We start from the raw sequence: 15250 nt of genomic DNA, 5'->3' as shown, positions 1-15250 counted from the left end.
ATAACGAAGCTACGTTTACACTCGCTTTATATATCTTCTTAATATCTTATCATCTTAACATTCATAAATATTAGAACGTACATGGTCTGTACGAAGAAAATGTAATGTTTCGTAAAAATTCTACATTTCAAGTGCACGTTTATTACTACGTAATAGTGTAATCGTTGTCCCATCGAGCTTCGGTATCCCGTAAACAATATTTCTTTCGGGCTTCCAACGATTTCGTAAAATTTCGTGCAACATTTACAGTAGTTGTCAGGATATAGCGCGGTCGTAAAATCGACCAACCGGAAACGAACACACGTTTGGAGCTGTGGGACATCCATTTCAGAGATCGAAGGGGAGATAAGACGCTCGAGAGTGATGTTCGGCGCCCACAATGTCGGATTCAAATCCGAAATATGTACATCTGACGTTTTTATTGTTGACAATAGCCTTTCGAATATTCGGAATATTAAATAGAATTTACAGTTACCTTTGTGGTAAATAAACTACACTGCTTGGCGTAACTATAAAAAAGCGAGCTCTTTCTCTCAAATTATATTATATCGATTTATATTTCGATATTATGAGCGGATTTTTATGCAAAATCACATTTTCTAATGTAATTTATAAAGACAGAAGCAAAGAAATTTATTTTTTCTTTTCAGTATCTCATTGGGTTCAAAAATAGAAAAAATAGAAAATCTAAATAGAAAATTCAAACTAAAATAGAAACATCATTGTATCCGATGAAAATTTTGTAAATGCATAACAATCCGCAGTTTAATGATTAAAAATAGGGATATTGATCTACTCGTGGATCGGTTCATGGTACTCACTTTTGATCGGTGCTAACAGTTTCTGAAGTGTAATGTGCGCGTGTCCCACGATGCGGTGTGGTTATAGAGTGGCTGCTGCTGCGGCGGCTGCGGCTGCGGTGGCTGGCGAGGACGATACCGGCGCTGGGAACCGCGCGACTTGCCGGCTACGGGCCGGTGCCTGGTCGTCGATTCGGGACGCGTCGTGCCGTCGATGCGATCTGACGACGCCGTTACGTACGATCGGACGGATAAATACGTCGCCTCGTGCAGCAGCACGCCGACTGCCGATCCACCGATCCCCCTGGTCACCCTCTTATTCTCGATCGTCGTGGCGCGTTCGTTCGCGCGAATACCTCCGCCAATGCTACCGATACCGTTGCTGTCGCTGCCGCTACCGTTACTTCGAACGTTGCTTCCTCTGCGTTTAATGCTGTCACGGCTTCCGTTGCTGCGGTTGCGGCTGGGGCGGCTGCTACCTGAATCCCGTTCCGACGAAATGGCGACGAGAAATGACGAACGCGCTGCGGCAGTGCGTGCTATGTCGGGGACCGTCCAACGCGAACCAAGATTTTTCATGTCCGACCTGGAAGCAGAGCAACGTGGCGAGGGGATACGGACATAAAATGTGGCGAATGTTTGGTAAATAATCCACTATGCTTCTAAAGTATAAAACGGTGTGTTATAAATTGAAAATATCTTGGCATTGCTCCTAGGAAACATGGATTAAAGGATGCTGGAAAGTCAAATATAATTAAAATAGTATAGAGCCGTGACTCCAGAGAAGCAGATTGTGTCGAGGGATGGTGGATTATTTATTGGTACAGATAATACTTTGTTCAAACGATTTATAATAATAACTAGCTGTTCATGAGGTTCTTGACAGTTTTTGTCTGTACTTTCTTTATCTTTCACGTATAAAAATTTTTTTCCAGTTCTAGAAAGAAACCACGACTGTTCCAATTTTTGTAACGTAAAGAGAACAATCTAATTTATAATAAATTAAATTGTATAAAATTGCCTGACGTTTACCCTTTAATTCCAAGTTCTCAGTTGATTACCAGTCAAATATTCAACTGGAACTAACGACAAAAAAGTGAACACGCCGATTGTTCGCGACTACCAGTACATCGTCGTTCTCTGTCGATTAAAAAAGAATAGGGCTTCCCCAGGGCTAGATGAATACAGAGCACTAGAGAGAAATCAGCCGATCGGATTTCTTAAATGGGGATTAGAATCAGGATCTCTCGTTTCCTGCGCGATTGTCCCACAAATCGAACTATCTAGGTCATCAACGGATTCTCTTCCCTCCTTAAGCCAGGCGCCCTCGAAAAATGGCCACCCCCCGTCTAAGAACCCTTTAAATCTGTTCCATTCACCGGCAAAGACCAAAGTCAAGAATTCCCGTCCTATATAACGGCAAGAACGTGATAAAAATACGTTTACAATCGTGAAACACTCGACGATTTATCGAAACCGTTCGATATTAATACTCACGTGTGAATGAAGCGACGGGTGCGATCAATCCGTTATCCGAAATAACATAGTCTGATTCCCAAGTCGATCGATATTTATCTAAAACAGCAAGAAAACGAGAACCACATGAGTCATATGGAGAATAATATTCCTCAGGCTTGTGCTTACATAAGTCACAGAGGCAAACATATTTAAGGCGGTACACTGAGGCGTTTAAAAATAAATAAAGTTTGGGAATTTGTTTATTCATAGATATAGTTATTAAATGAAATCTTTCGAGTTATCGGAGGATATGGGAAAATAAATCTGAAAGCTACATTTATATCCACCGAAAACTCGAAAATTTTTATTACAGTAACTACTAAATTGCAAATGTTTATGCATTTATAGCGTTCCCTGACTTGCAAAATGTAGCAGAATAATGATTATAGTAAAATTTATTAGTACCTACATATTTTTACGAATGTATTAAAACCTCTGGTACAGGAAAAAATATTCTGTTCAATTTTGTTTTTCATGTATCAGTATTAAAAATTGTAAATTACCCATGAACGAATATTCTTATAACTTTACCTATTTTTCAAGGCCTCAGGGTGGTACATCCCCTTAACCCCTTGCCTCACGATTTCCTTCATACCTAGTCCCCAAAACTACTTTACAGAAATGAAATTAAATCTGTACTCATAGCAACTCTTCATCTACTCTGAAAGTTAAACATCAATACCAGCAAAATAATATTTCACTTCGACTCGAAGAGAAAATTCAATAATATTCACCCTTAGCGATCGTATTTACCTCAGACATGGGTAATCCGATGACTGAGAGTAGACATACGATCGCAAAGGGTTAATGTTTATTCAGTCTCATATTAAAATCAACACCACGAGTCCTTGATGTTACATGGCAAAGGATTAAACGAGGATACACGAGCAGACCAACAGAATCCCCACTGCCAGCGGCGTTTTCTTCTTTATTTCATGTTTTGGAAGGTGATATGCCGGGTGGACCACCATTTAAAACATCATTTTAATTAAGGTAAATGATATTTTTTTAATGTTTCTTTGGTTTAGAAGAAAGACAAATTATTTCTTATGATGCTTGCCGAATTCGTCTCAATATCGGCTAAAAGGTGGACGTAAAAAAGTTATAGGTTCTTCTATAAAAAACTGAAGGTGACTTTAAAAAGTCTGGAAAAAAAGAATTGACAAAAAACTTGGTGCAATCATCTTAAAGCTCTCCTTGAATCATGTTATACTAGGCAAAAAAATTTTCGATCGAGAAGCTAGCAGTAAAATCATCTAAACTGATCACGTTTCGTGGTCCAGCCTGTAAGATATTCTACTAACAACACCTTCGGTTAAAAAATTTTTCCATCACACAGTTCAGGCACTAATTTTTAAAATGTGCAGTATTTTCCTATAATATTACCCTATCCCATCCGTGGTAGAAGAAGAAAGGAAAAAAGGTTCAGAAGAAAGGGAAAAGGGTTGAGCAGGGGACCCTCCAGTTTCGTTTCCGTCGTGAGAGGGACCGCAGCGGCGTGTTCACGCATATCCACGACAGCAGAAATTCACTGGGAGCATGCACGATATACAGTTAGAGTCAAAAGTGAATATACACTTTGAAAGTATAAGATTCATTAAATTTATTTCTATGAATTTAGAACCCAACATTTCGCACAGATGCTTTGTTACATTTCGATCTGGTGACGGTGCAAAAGGACGTAACCGACTGAAAGTGTTTCTGTCGATCCCTGGACCATAAAAAAACTTAATCCTGGCCTGGATGCTACGGAAGTGTTACACGAAGCTCACGCCTTTCTAAGGTGTGTACGTAGTTTTGACTCTCACTGTACATGCACACAGAACCGCCGAGAAAGAGAAGGGTGTCGGTGGTCTTTGACCGAGTTTCGCGCGGTCGATCATATTCCGCCGGAACTCGGTCACGCGCTTATGCATCGGTGTCGTCGTCGTCGTCGCGGCGCCAACGGCGAACCCGCGCGCGCGCCCATACGCAGGGAGAGAAAGACCAGGAAAGTAAGAGTGAAGGGTTAGATGGGCAGGAAAACAGGGTTAGACGCAGGATCAGCCTGCAGCCGAGGATGAACGAACACGTTGATTTACACAAGTGTCGTGAATAGACCTACCGACGTTCATTGCAAAATTGTTAATAGAGAAACTGAACGCGAAGAAGCAATAGATATTTACCCCTTAACCCTTGTGTGGGCAACCAAAATATTTTTTATGGTTATTCAGCAATCGGAATACTACTATTCTGACAGATTAGATAAACATAGATAATTTTACTTTTATACTTTTTCGAAGCTTTTAGTTTTCCCTTCCTATAATATACTAAGTGTTAAATTGTGAAAGGAAATTTAGAAATAGGGTCTGGGTAAAAATGAATGAATTTTTGGGAATTTCTTGTGAAGAACTTATTCAATCAATCTCCTTGAAACTTTGGGATTCTTCATTGTACGATTAAACTGAATACAAAAAATGGAACGTACGTTTAGATGGAAGTTTGTATACGGGGTGGTCCACGAAAATGGTACAAGGAAAATCTCTGTTCTAGATACAATTGCAATAGGAAATGATCAATGGTTAAAGAAGACCTAGTCGTCGATAGGAATATCTCAAGTGCAAGAATCTGCAATATGCAGTTGCACTTGTGCACATAATCCGGACAGGTAATAGGATTACCATATTTAGATCAACGTATGTAAGTACTGCTCACTGTAGATCTGTTGCAATTCGAATATCAAAGTCTGGAATAAAATTCTTACGAGTAAAACATGTTCTGCAAACTTTCCTGCACACACGTGCTGTTGAATAGGACTCGACTAACGCGTCTGGTCATTACTGACCATTTCTATTTATCGTAAACGCTAATCAATACATGTCAGATCAATTGTCGAAGACGACTTCCTCGAACACGACACTTCAAAATTATCATTAAACCATATATTTTCTTCATTTATAACCTATAGGGGTCTATGAGATACAACAAAAGACAAAAACTTCACCAGATCCAACGAGTTTTCTATTTCATTCTGAGCCCAATAACATACTTAACCTCTTCAGGAACGAATTTATTAAGACCAGAAAGAACATTTTTTTTATTCTTCGGCTGTATTTAACTAAAATATATTTATAAATATTTACGACAATCAATTTGTAGAATATTCTTGTTTCTTAAGGTATTTCCTACTAAAAATTTAATTACAAATTCGGAATAATGCTTGAATGAAAGAAAAGTTACACGTACACATATGTGCCAGTAGGCCTCAGGAGATTAACAGAAAAAAACGAATTCCTATATTTGACCTCGTCTTTTACTTTAGAAACGGAAATTTTGCATAAAAATCCACAGTCTAGTTACCAATATTACGACCAGTAATGTGAACAAAAAAACCTCGAATAAACTGCTCTTCGATGAGAGAAAAAATGCTTATGGTCGACAGTGTCCTCAACATTCTCCAGAAGCACACTTCACAAATAATTGCTCCATAAAAACGAGCAGAATTTGTATTTCATAGTGGACAATGAATGTCAAACTGTCCACGGGACCCCAATCGTCTCGACAACGTCGAAAGTGCCAAGTTTAAGAGTCTCCACCGATGTTCGAAATCCCCCCACTCCAGGGGATGAGACGCGACATGCCCCTATAAGGAGGGAAATGTGCAACGAATATTCGAGGATACGACATAATTCGAACCGTTTATGGAATAGGATGAGGCTCGATTTAATTGCCTATTGCAGCTTTTGTCCTGCGGATATATGACTACAATAAAAACGGCACTCTGCCAACACGCAGGCTGGGGGAGAAAACGGGGTCAGGTATGTCTATGGTAAATTAGCCTTCATCGGGGAATCAACAAAAGCATTCGACGTTACAAGAGGCCTCCGTTAAAAGGACTAAGAACACGCTGTTTTTCTCTCTCTCTCTCTCTCTTCCTCTCTGCCTCTCTCTTGTTCGTTCGTCGACGAAATGAAGTTCGTTTTTCCGTGAGGACGCTCGAAAAAATACGATTAAAAATCTCCTGTCGCGCGGCGTTTGCGAATGTTGCGCTCGATAACGACGGAAAATATTAGCTGGATGACTTTCTGGCTAGACTCACTAGGGGGAATAACAGAATTTGTATATTACATGTGATGTAATAACGATAATTAATTTATTTTATTGTACACTGTACGAGACAGTTATAATATAATAATAATTTGTGCGAAATTATGTACTGTATTAAGGCTGTTATTAATAGACTATGGAAGTTTATGCAAATTCACAATTTTAGAGAGTCGTATGTAAAAATGGAACAGAATTTTGAATTTTGTACTAGAAGCTTTATTACGTTCATAATAACACATATATAGTATTAAACTTTATTTTGTACCAAAGATAAGGAAAGTTTAGACATAGGTAATATATAAGTATAGTTGTAATTTTAATATAAAAGGGATTTGAACCAGATAATTTGACGCAAATCGACAAGTGGAAAGTACAATCGACTAAGCATATGGTATCCTAAGTAGAATTTCAAGTAGAAAGATCGAGCAATTGTCAGACGCATTAATAAGTCTCACCGAAAGGGGCACGATTCGATGTTAATCTCAGAAAACTGTAGTTCGAATACTGTAGTTCCTTCAGAGTAGGCGCAGGCAGTGTATTCATCACCGACTACCGTATTATCGAACTTGTGCTACTTATTCGCTGTGTAAGGCACGGTTTCCATCGACTCCCGGAGCGTTACGGAAATATCGGGGGAGAAGACGGTCCAAAGGTCTTTTTCAAAGCTCGAATCACGGATCAATAAATAGTTCTGATGCATACAGTGGCCTGCAATACGAAACGAACGAATGATCTGTGTAACCTCGAGTACAGAAATATGCAAATTCGCGAAATGTTCCTGAAATAATTTAATACGAACATAAAGTTTAAAGATTAAAAGAAATAGATTTCTGTACTTCTACACTAGAAGTCAAAAATTTCGAATTATTTATCAATTTTTGGTAAAACTATATTCGCTCGATCCCAAGTCATAGATCCGTGAATGTTCGGAATTTTTAACTCTATTATTATAAACAGAATTATTAAAGTATTGTTTTTTTAAATCAGGAAGCTTCAATTTACTTGTCTAAGTAAATGTGACAAGGCGAAAAAACGAAAAAAAAACAAGAAACGCAAGGTGCGCTTCAGCAGTTGAGGCCACTGCATTCCCCGTAATTACGTGTCCGCCATCTTGGACGAGAAGCGTCGAGAGGACCGGTGGCGCCCCCCACGGTTAACCGTCGAACGGTACGGAAAACGGTATTCACCGCGTCGCGACGTGTATGTGGCACAACAGCGACCGTCCGACGCCGACACCGCTGGCCGACGCTTGCGTGACGTCACGAAACCAGGCCGGGTACGTTGCGGAAAAACGTTGCCATGACGACGACCGTCTGACGCCTACCGTCGTCGCCTACCGCACCGCCGTTTTACCACCACCATTCGGGTCCCTCCTCGTTCGAGCCCGCCGTGGGAGCATACGAACACGTCCCCCACAATGCCAAGGATTGTCGCGAGATCAACGAAAAATATGACGGTGTGGACTATCATTCGATTAATTACGGTCTGCTAGCAACACGTTACACGAATATAGACAGGATTTTGAATATTTCGGCTGTACGCGACGGCAGCGTTGACCGTTCGACGCGGAGGCGATCGAAAAGGACGGTAGCCGCGCGCGCGGCCCATCTAGGTCACCCCGTTCGAAGTGGAACTACTGTGCCACGAGGTACGAAATAGTTCGAGGAAAAGTTCAAACGATCGACAACTCGTGCAACGTTTCTATTTTTTTTTCTTTTTGCGTAGGTTGGTTGATATTGACGAGATTGTTACGGGGTTTGTAATGATTAGGATGGCATTGTGATTGAGATAGATAGATCTATTTATACAGAGGGTCTCGGGGTGGATGGTACGATCGGGTGGAGAAGGTGGTTCTGTAAGAAAATATAAGTCGAAAAGTATTTGGGAAAAAACACTTGAAACTTTCATTGAATATACCTGTGCAGTAAATCATCGATGAATGTTCAAAGGCTCCTCGGCACTCAGAAGGAGAGGTCCTCAGGTGTAATGCTGAGTTTCAATGAGGTTTAGCACAGTGATAGAGCTTGGGATTCTGAAGCCAATAATATTTGTTTCAGTCGCATATGACTATTAGTTTATGAAATATGTAATGTTCAGTGCCGAGGAGCATCATTTACTAAATTCGTGGTGATAATAAGTAGAAACAGAATATGATGAACAGACGCGTTAACGATGTCCATATTCAATTGCTGGTGTATCCAGCTGATTTTCATATTTGATTTTCTCGGAAACCATTTCGAAAACACCTTATATCCTTGATCAGTATCGACTTAGCTCCGATTTTTAGATAGATCATGAATTTTAATTGTTCAAAAAGGACGAAAAAGAGTATTTGTAGTCGAAGACAGTACTGAACTGATCATGACAGTTCAACTAATTTAGCAGAATGTGAGTTTCAAGTAGTATAGGGCGATTGTAGTCAGACACGGTCGGTAAATTTTAATCTGTGGTGAAATATACAGTGTTAATCATTTAGGAACGATGAAAGAGCGTATTCAGACTCGAATGGTACTGAATTATTCACAAAGGTACTCCTACTTCAATGAAATGTGAGGAATTTTAAGTGGTGTAGGACGACAAGAGTCAAACACGCTATGTAAATTCAAATTTGTAGTGCAATATATGGTATTAATCTTTTGGCGAGCGTGAAAGAACGTATTGATGAATGCCTCGATTAAATATAAGGGTTCGAAGTAGCATACGACGACGATGTTCAGACACACTATTCACTAAACTGCAAATAACTTCTCCCCTTTACGTTAACAAATAGCACCATGATTTAATATAAAAAAATTTGAAATAATAATTCAATGAAAATAAAAATCTCCTCATCGAAGGGAAGTATGATAAAAAAGATATGAAAAATGTATTTTTACCCTATCTGAGATGCATTCCTTTAGTAAATTACGTAGCTCGGAACAGAATATTCGATACCCATTGTGCAGTACAATGCAAATAAAAGAATTAAGTGCACAAACACAGATTATTGCTCTCACGGCATCAGCTGCAATGACACGACCCACAAAAGACGAAGTATATCTGAAGCTAAAGTACAGTGCAGAACAGGGCCATGCGTTCTTGCGAGGACAATCGATCGATTGCCCGTTTCGCTGCCTAATGCCTGACTTCTCTTACGGTCTAAGTCGACCGTTGCGTTTCGGAAAATTGCCCCCCCCCCCCACACACACACACACACACCAACCAGATGTGATCTCGATCAAGTGTTCTTCATCAATCGATAGAACCTTGAACCCTCTTATTATTTTCCCTATCCTTCATCCGTGTACTTTCCCCCTGCCGAACCTCTTTCTCCCCCTTATTTGCATCCCTACGAAAGTCTAACATTAGAGACCCTCTTGATAATGCTATCATTAGTCTCATCATGGAATATATATATATATTGTTTTTTCATTCATTTGGTCTAATTATAATCTAGATCCTCTTCTATTCTCACTGTTGAGTATCGATGTATGTGACATTATTATGTTTAAAGAAGTTCTAATGTTTCTCAAGGGAATTCTCTGAAACACTTAGTGACGTTCAGAATCAGTACTCGAAAGTGTAGAACAAATATAGCATTCCCTCGCTATAACAGTACCTAGACAACCTCTTTACTGGTTGTTGGTTAGACTTTATGGCGGCGCGAACTATCGCAATCGTGGAGTCTTGTCCTAGTCACCTTAATCATAATAAAACGCTTTGTACTGATGCACCTATATATTCTGAACCCTGTATTTATACGATTATTAGTAAAATTATTATTATCACTAGACCGTGGATGTTATGCATTTATAGCATATTCGATTGTCTAAAACTCAATATGGTAGACAGTCTAATAAAGTTTCATGCAATTTTGATTTCATATGGATCCTGATGGAAAATAAAGCAAACAAATTACTCGACTCTAGTACCTGTAAGTTAATACTTAAAGATGAATATTCCCATAAACGTCCAGTAATTATCACCACAAAGCTGCTTTTCAATAAACAAGACTTCCTTCTTTATTCTGGACACACGGAATCATGGTGCAAATTGCAAGGAGGGAATTTCCATCAAATTGTACAATTTACAAACTGGGAATTTCCTATATTTTACGAATTAGATATATTTAAATAATACAAGATTTTACGAACTAAAAATGTTGAAACAATAAAAAAATTTACGAACTAGGAATGTTTAAGGAATACAACATTTTACGAACTAGGAATCTTTAAACGATACAAAATTTTACGAACTGGAAATGTTTAAATAATAAAAAAAGAACGATAATTAAATTCTATACAAGAAGAACTACCCTTTCAACTACTTTTCGATAAAAGTGAGAATCCAGGATCATCCATCTATCCAACCAATCGTCCTTTCCCATTCAGGCAAACGCTGGACACAGCCCCCAGGAAAATAACGAAAATCCCCTAAAAATGGTATCAGTATCGACAGAACAATAAAGTGAACAGGAGAGCTCAGCGGACGGTCACAGCTTTCGGAGCGGTTCTGCACAGAACGTTCTTGCGAAGCATATCGCACCTGTTGCGTTCGCTCGCCCATCGTTTGCCCTGCAAAATCGCCCCCTCCTTCTCTAGCGCGCCCTCCACCATTTCTGGATGCGCGGGCGTGCGTTTTTCTGTCGCCGTTCCTCGTCATGACGCATTCGAAATCAGAGAGGATCGAGACTTCTTCGAGGAAGGTTGCCCCCTGCGACCACTTCCTCATTGATAACGAACAATCATTACGTGAATCATTACCATAAGTTGGGATTAATTGGACTCTGTCAACGGTGACTTTGTCCCAAAGTCAGAAACTGATCATTTTCGATTTTGCAAATATTTCTACGTAAAAATCAACTTGATGTAACAGTTTGCAGAGTCGTAAGTCGATAATGATTACTTTTTGACTTGGCACAAAGTTACCCTGACTGAGTTAAGGATACCCCAACTTATAGTTCTGAATTGAATTACTACGATGTTGCGACTTCCAGGGACAAAAGCTGGTATTGCGATTCTGGGACCGCAATGTTTGATCCTACAGAACCTAAAACCTGGAATTCTCGAGGACCTTCGACCCCAAAATCGTGAACACAGACACATTTGTGGAAACTGTAGACTTGAAAACTGTAATTCTTGGAGACCATGAAATTTCCACGATCGTATTTTTTGAAAATCGTAAACTTAACGGGGATCAAAGTGTTCGAAGAATTCCGATCCAAGAAACGGAATTGTTACGTATAAAAATGTTTGAACTTGCAATCCTAACGCCTGGAATTCTCGAGGACTTTCGACCCTAAAATTGCGATCACAGATAATTGTCGAATTCTTGAAGACCATGGAATGTCAAGGGTAGGAATGTCCAGGATTGTGTTTCTCGAGGATTATAAAATTAACGAGGATCAAAAAGTGTTCGAAGAACTACGATTCGAGAATCGCGATCCTTACGTATGAATATGATTTGCAGGAATTGAACTGAATCGGTAGAGCTGTTGCATTTTGAACACGCCAAGTCCTGCAAGAACGATTTTCCTGAATTAAATATTGTACGCCCGAGGTAGCAGCAACAGGAACGTTTAAACTAAGGAATCGCCTTTGACGTCACGCTTTTCTCACAACGAACGGACGAGAAAACACGCTTCCTTTTAGACAATGTAGCTTTGACACGACCTTTGACATTACACGGTTATAGTATCGATCTTTTATTTATTAAGGAAAATAGTTCATCAAATCTTAAACGGCGAGATTGTGACGCTGCTTGGCCGACCTCTGTTCCTTATTCACAGACGATTAATCATTCACCATTTAAAATATCGAAATAACAATAACATGCAAGCTCGAAGGGAATGTAATCATTATGTACGGTATTATTATTTTTATATTTTCAACATTTCAAATACTGCTTATACGCACATCATATAAGGACGATTTTGTGTTTGAAAAATTGCTGAAATTACCATTTTAACAACATTATTGAAAATATTCGACTATATTCAATTGTTGTCGTTTCAAGATTGTTGAAAAATGAAATTTCCAGGGGACAAAACGGATCACGACAGTCGAGAAGAAACAGCAAAGAAAAGAAGATATTTTTCAGGGAGCAATGGGTTTATGGTGTAAGCATGGAACAGCTGATCAGCCATATTTACCTACAAGTTATCTCCTAAAAACGTTAACACAAAGCTTTAAACGCGTTCTTTCAGGAACGATTCAACCAATTCACGTTTTCCTTTGAAATTACTAAAGACAATACTCCTACTTGAAAACCTAAACCTAAAAACAATTACAAAATCCATGAAAAATCATTTTTAATCATCAGGAACATCGAAATCTTCACATAACCATGAAATTTAATCTTTCAACCGATCCCATTTCCATATTTTTTGCTTTTTCCATGAATTTCGATTCAAGTTCTCAATGTAGGCACGTTTCTCCTAACACGCTACAGGAAACTGTCTACAGACACCCTTGCAAACCGAGAATGTTTCCCCAAGAAACTTCCCAGAGCTTACGAAAAAGACGTGTCTCCAAGCATATGAATGTTCGTTTTCCTAAAAAGGAAATTCACGAGAACGCCCCTCATTTCTCATACGAGGCAAGAATCGAAGGCAGTCCTGCCAAGAACCGTTACAAGGAACAGGCGTTTCGAAACGAGTCACCTCGGAGGAATATCGAAATGACCGATACATCTCTTTTATCGATGGGCAGACACGGTGCACGCGTTTCTTGCACTCTCACGAACGAAAACTCACCCGTCGTGTGTGACGTTCACGAGTCCGGTGATCGATACCATCGCACACGGGTCTCTCTTAAGCGGATCGTGTGCACGTCGTATTGACCGGCAATTTTCGCGCCGGAGGAAGGTCATCACGAGACACAAGAATACACAAGCATACACACAGGACGACCGTACACGGATGAAGGGCACGATATAACCGTGTCGCTGTCACGAGCGCTGCTCGCGAGAGCCCCACGACCTTCGAGGCGACGCGACAGAAAGTTCAATCGAAAAAAGAAAAAAAACAGAAAACAAAAATAAAAACGTATATTTCACGTGTTCGAGCCATGGACTTTCTCTCGAATCTCGAAAGACAGTCGCGAGCGTTTATCGTGATTCGCGCGGCTGAACCCCCTGACTGATCCCTGACCGAGGCGGTTATCGATCGATATATCGAGAATGGAACACACAGCAGTCACGCGTCACGCTATAACCCTATACATACGTGTACACATATGTATATACGTCACACCTGTGTGTATGTGGTCAACCAAACTGGGGGGATTCGATTCGCGCTTATCCTTTCCAGCTAATCGAAACCGCATACCGGTTCGTCACGATAATTGATCGACGAATGAGGGTGTGTGTGTGGGTGGGGGCACTGTTTTACGTCATCCTCGAGCCTGTTGTACGGGGACGTGGGGCAATAGAGTCGCTTGTCCCGTGCCCGTCGTGAGAAGCGGTTATGAAACGCGACGATCCGCCACATAGAGAAGCGCCATTAGCGCCTCTAGGGGAGCAAGCTGCACACGCGGTCGAAAGCAGTGAAATCAACGGGTATGATTGGGCCCCCACCGCGCGCACCATGGATATTTATGCTCTACAGAGAACTTTACGATTCCCTCTTTCTTTCTTTTTTTTTCTATCTTTGTTCACTTTCCACGCTCGATACGAACCCCCCACGGTTTTTAAACTTATGTCGCTGGATCGACCCTTTTGGTCAACACCGATTCGCATGTATGCTCCACCGATAATAACCGACGATATATATTGTAAAAACGTGAGTTGCACTTACGGTCGAGGAGTGTTTCTCCGGTAGCGTGGAGATAGTCGCGCGGCTCGAACGGGGAGAAAATAAAAGTGCACACGACGTAGCGATAACGGGAGAAGAGGCACTGCGACGTCGAGGAGGGGCGGGTTCTGAGATACCTCCGCGGTCCTTGCTTGTGTGTTCGAGGCTTCGTCAAGGATAGAGGCACACACTGTACCAAAGCGAACTCGACACTTTTGAAAAACTTAACACCGCGCGTTATACCACGACAAACTATTTTTCTCTTGTCTCTCTATTCCTCTCTTGATTTCCCTTCTCTGTTTCTCTTTTTGTTTTTTTCTCGTTTCACGTTCCTCTGTAATATATAGACAAACGAGACATCGAGAAATAATCTTCGAGTTTCCAAGATTATTATTCTTCTTTCTTCTTCGTATCCGTTTGCTCTTCTCGCTCGTCTCTCCACCTGCTCTTATTCTTACTACTCCTTTCTCTCTCTCTCTCTCTCTGTTCTTCTTTACCGCAGCGGCAAGGACCCGCCCCGTGTGTCGCGCTACACGAACGTGTAGTGGATAAAGAGAGCGTAAAATTTGCTCTGCGACAACATTATCCGGCCGGTTATCGGTATCTCGCTGCAGTCGTCATTTCTTCCGTTCCGCCAGTCTCTCGCCGCCCGCGTCGCAACGAAAATTGATCGCGTTGCGCGCGACGGTCCCGTTTCTGGGGGACAGACCCGACGACGACGACGACGGCGACGACGCTCGGTTCCACCACGAGCGGCACCGCTCTGTCACCCCCCCGTATTCCTTGCTTTCTCCGGTCCCTTACGTATCCTCTTCCGTCTTTCCTGTCTTCACTGTCGATCTTCGTAACCCCTTTGACTCGTTTGGCCTGACCAACCGGGTCCTTTCCACTTCCTTTGTCTCTGTCCGTGTTCCTCCTGGCACATACACGCGCGCGCGCGCACACACGTTCTCTTTCTTTCTCTATATCTATATATCTCTCTCTCTCTTCGTTCCACTCACCGTCTTTACCCCCTACCTCTTTCTCGCTCACTCCGTCTCTCTCTCTCACTATTTTTCTATCTCTCCCTTCGTCC

The 15250-nt window shown here is 40.9% G+C and overlaps 1 long non-coding RNA gene across 1 annotated transcript; it reads right to left on the bottom strand.

Annotated features, from left to right (window-relative positions):
- Positions 1-834: 834 nt before the first annotated feature.
- Positions 835-14552, bottom strand: LOC107191682. The gene is made up of 3 exons (XR_001516280.1): positions 14179-14552; positions 2298-2375; positions 835-1386 (listed from the first exon to the last, which is right to left on the bottom strand). It is a non-coding gene; the product is annotated as an uncharacterized LOC107191682 (long non-coding RNA).
- Between the last annotated feature and the right edge of the window lie 698 nt (positions 14553-15250).

Source organism: Dufourea novaeangliae, unplaced genomic scaffold, assembly GCF_001272555.1.
Source record: "Dufourea novaeangliae isolate 0120121106 unplaced genomic scaffold, ASM127255v1 scaffold228, whole genome shotgun sequence".
Taxonomy (NCBI): domain Eukaryota; kingdom Metazoa; phylum Arthropoda; class Insecta; order Hymenoptera; family Halictidae; genus Dufourea; species Dufourea novaeangliae.
This window is presented reverse-complemented; position numbering and strand designations above follow the sequence as displayed.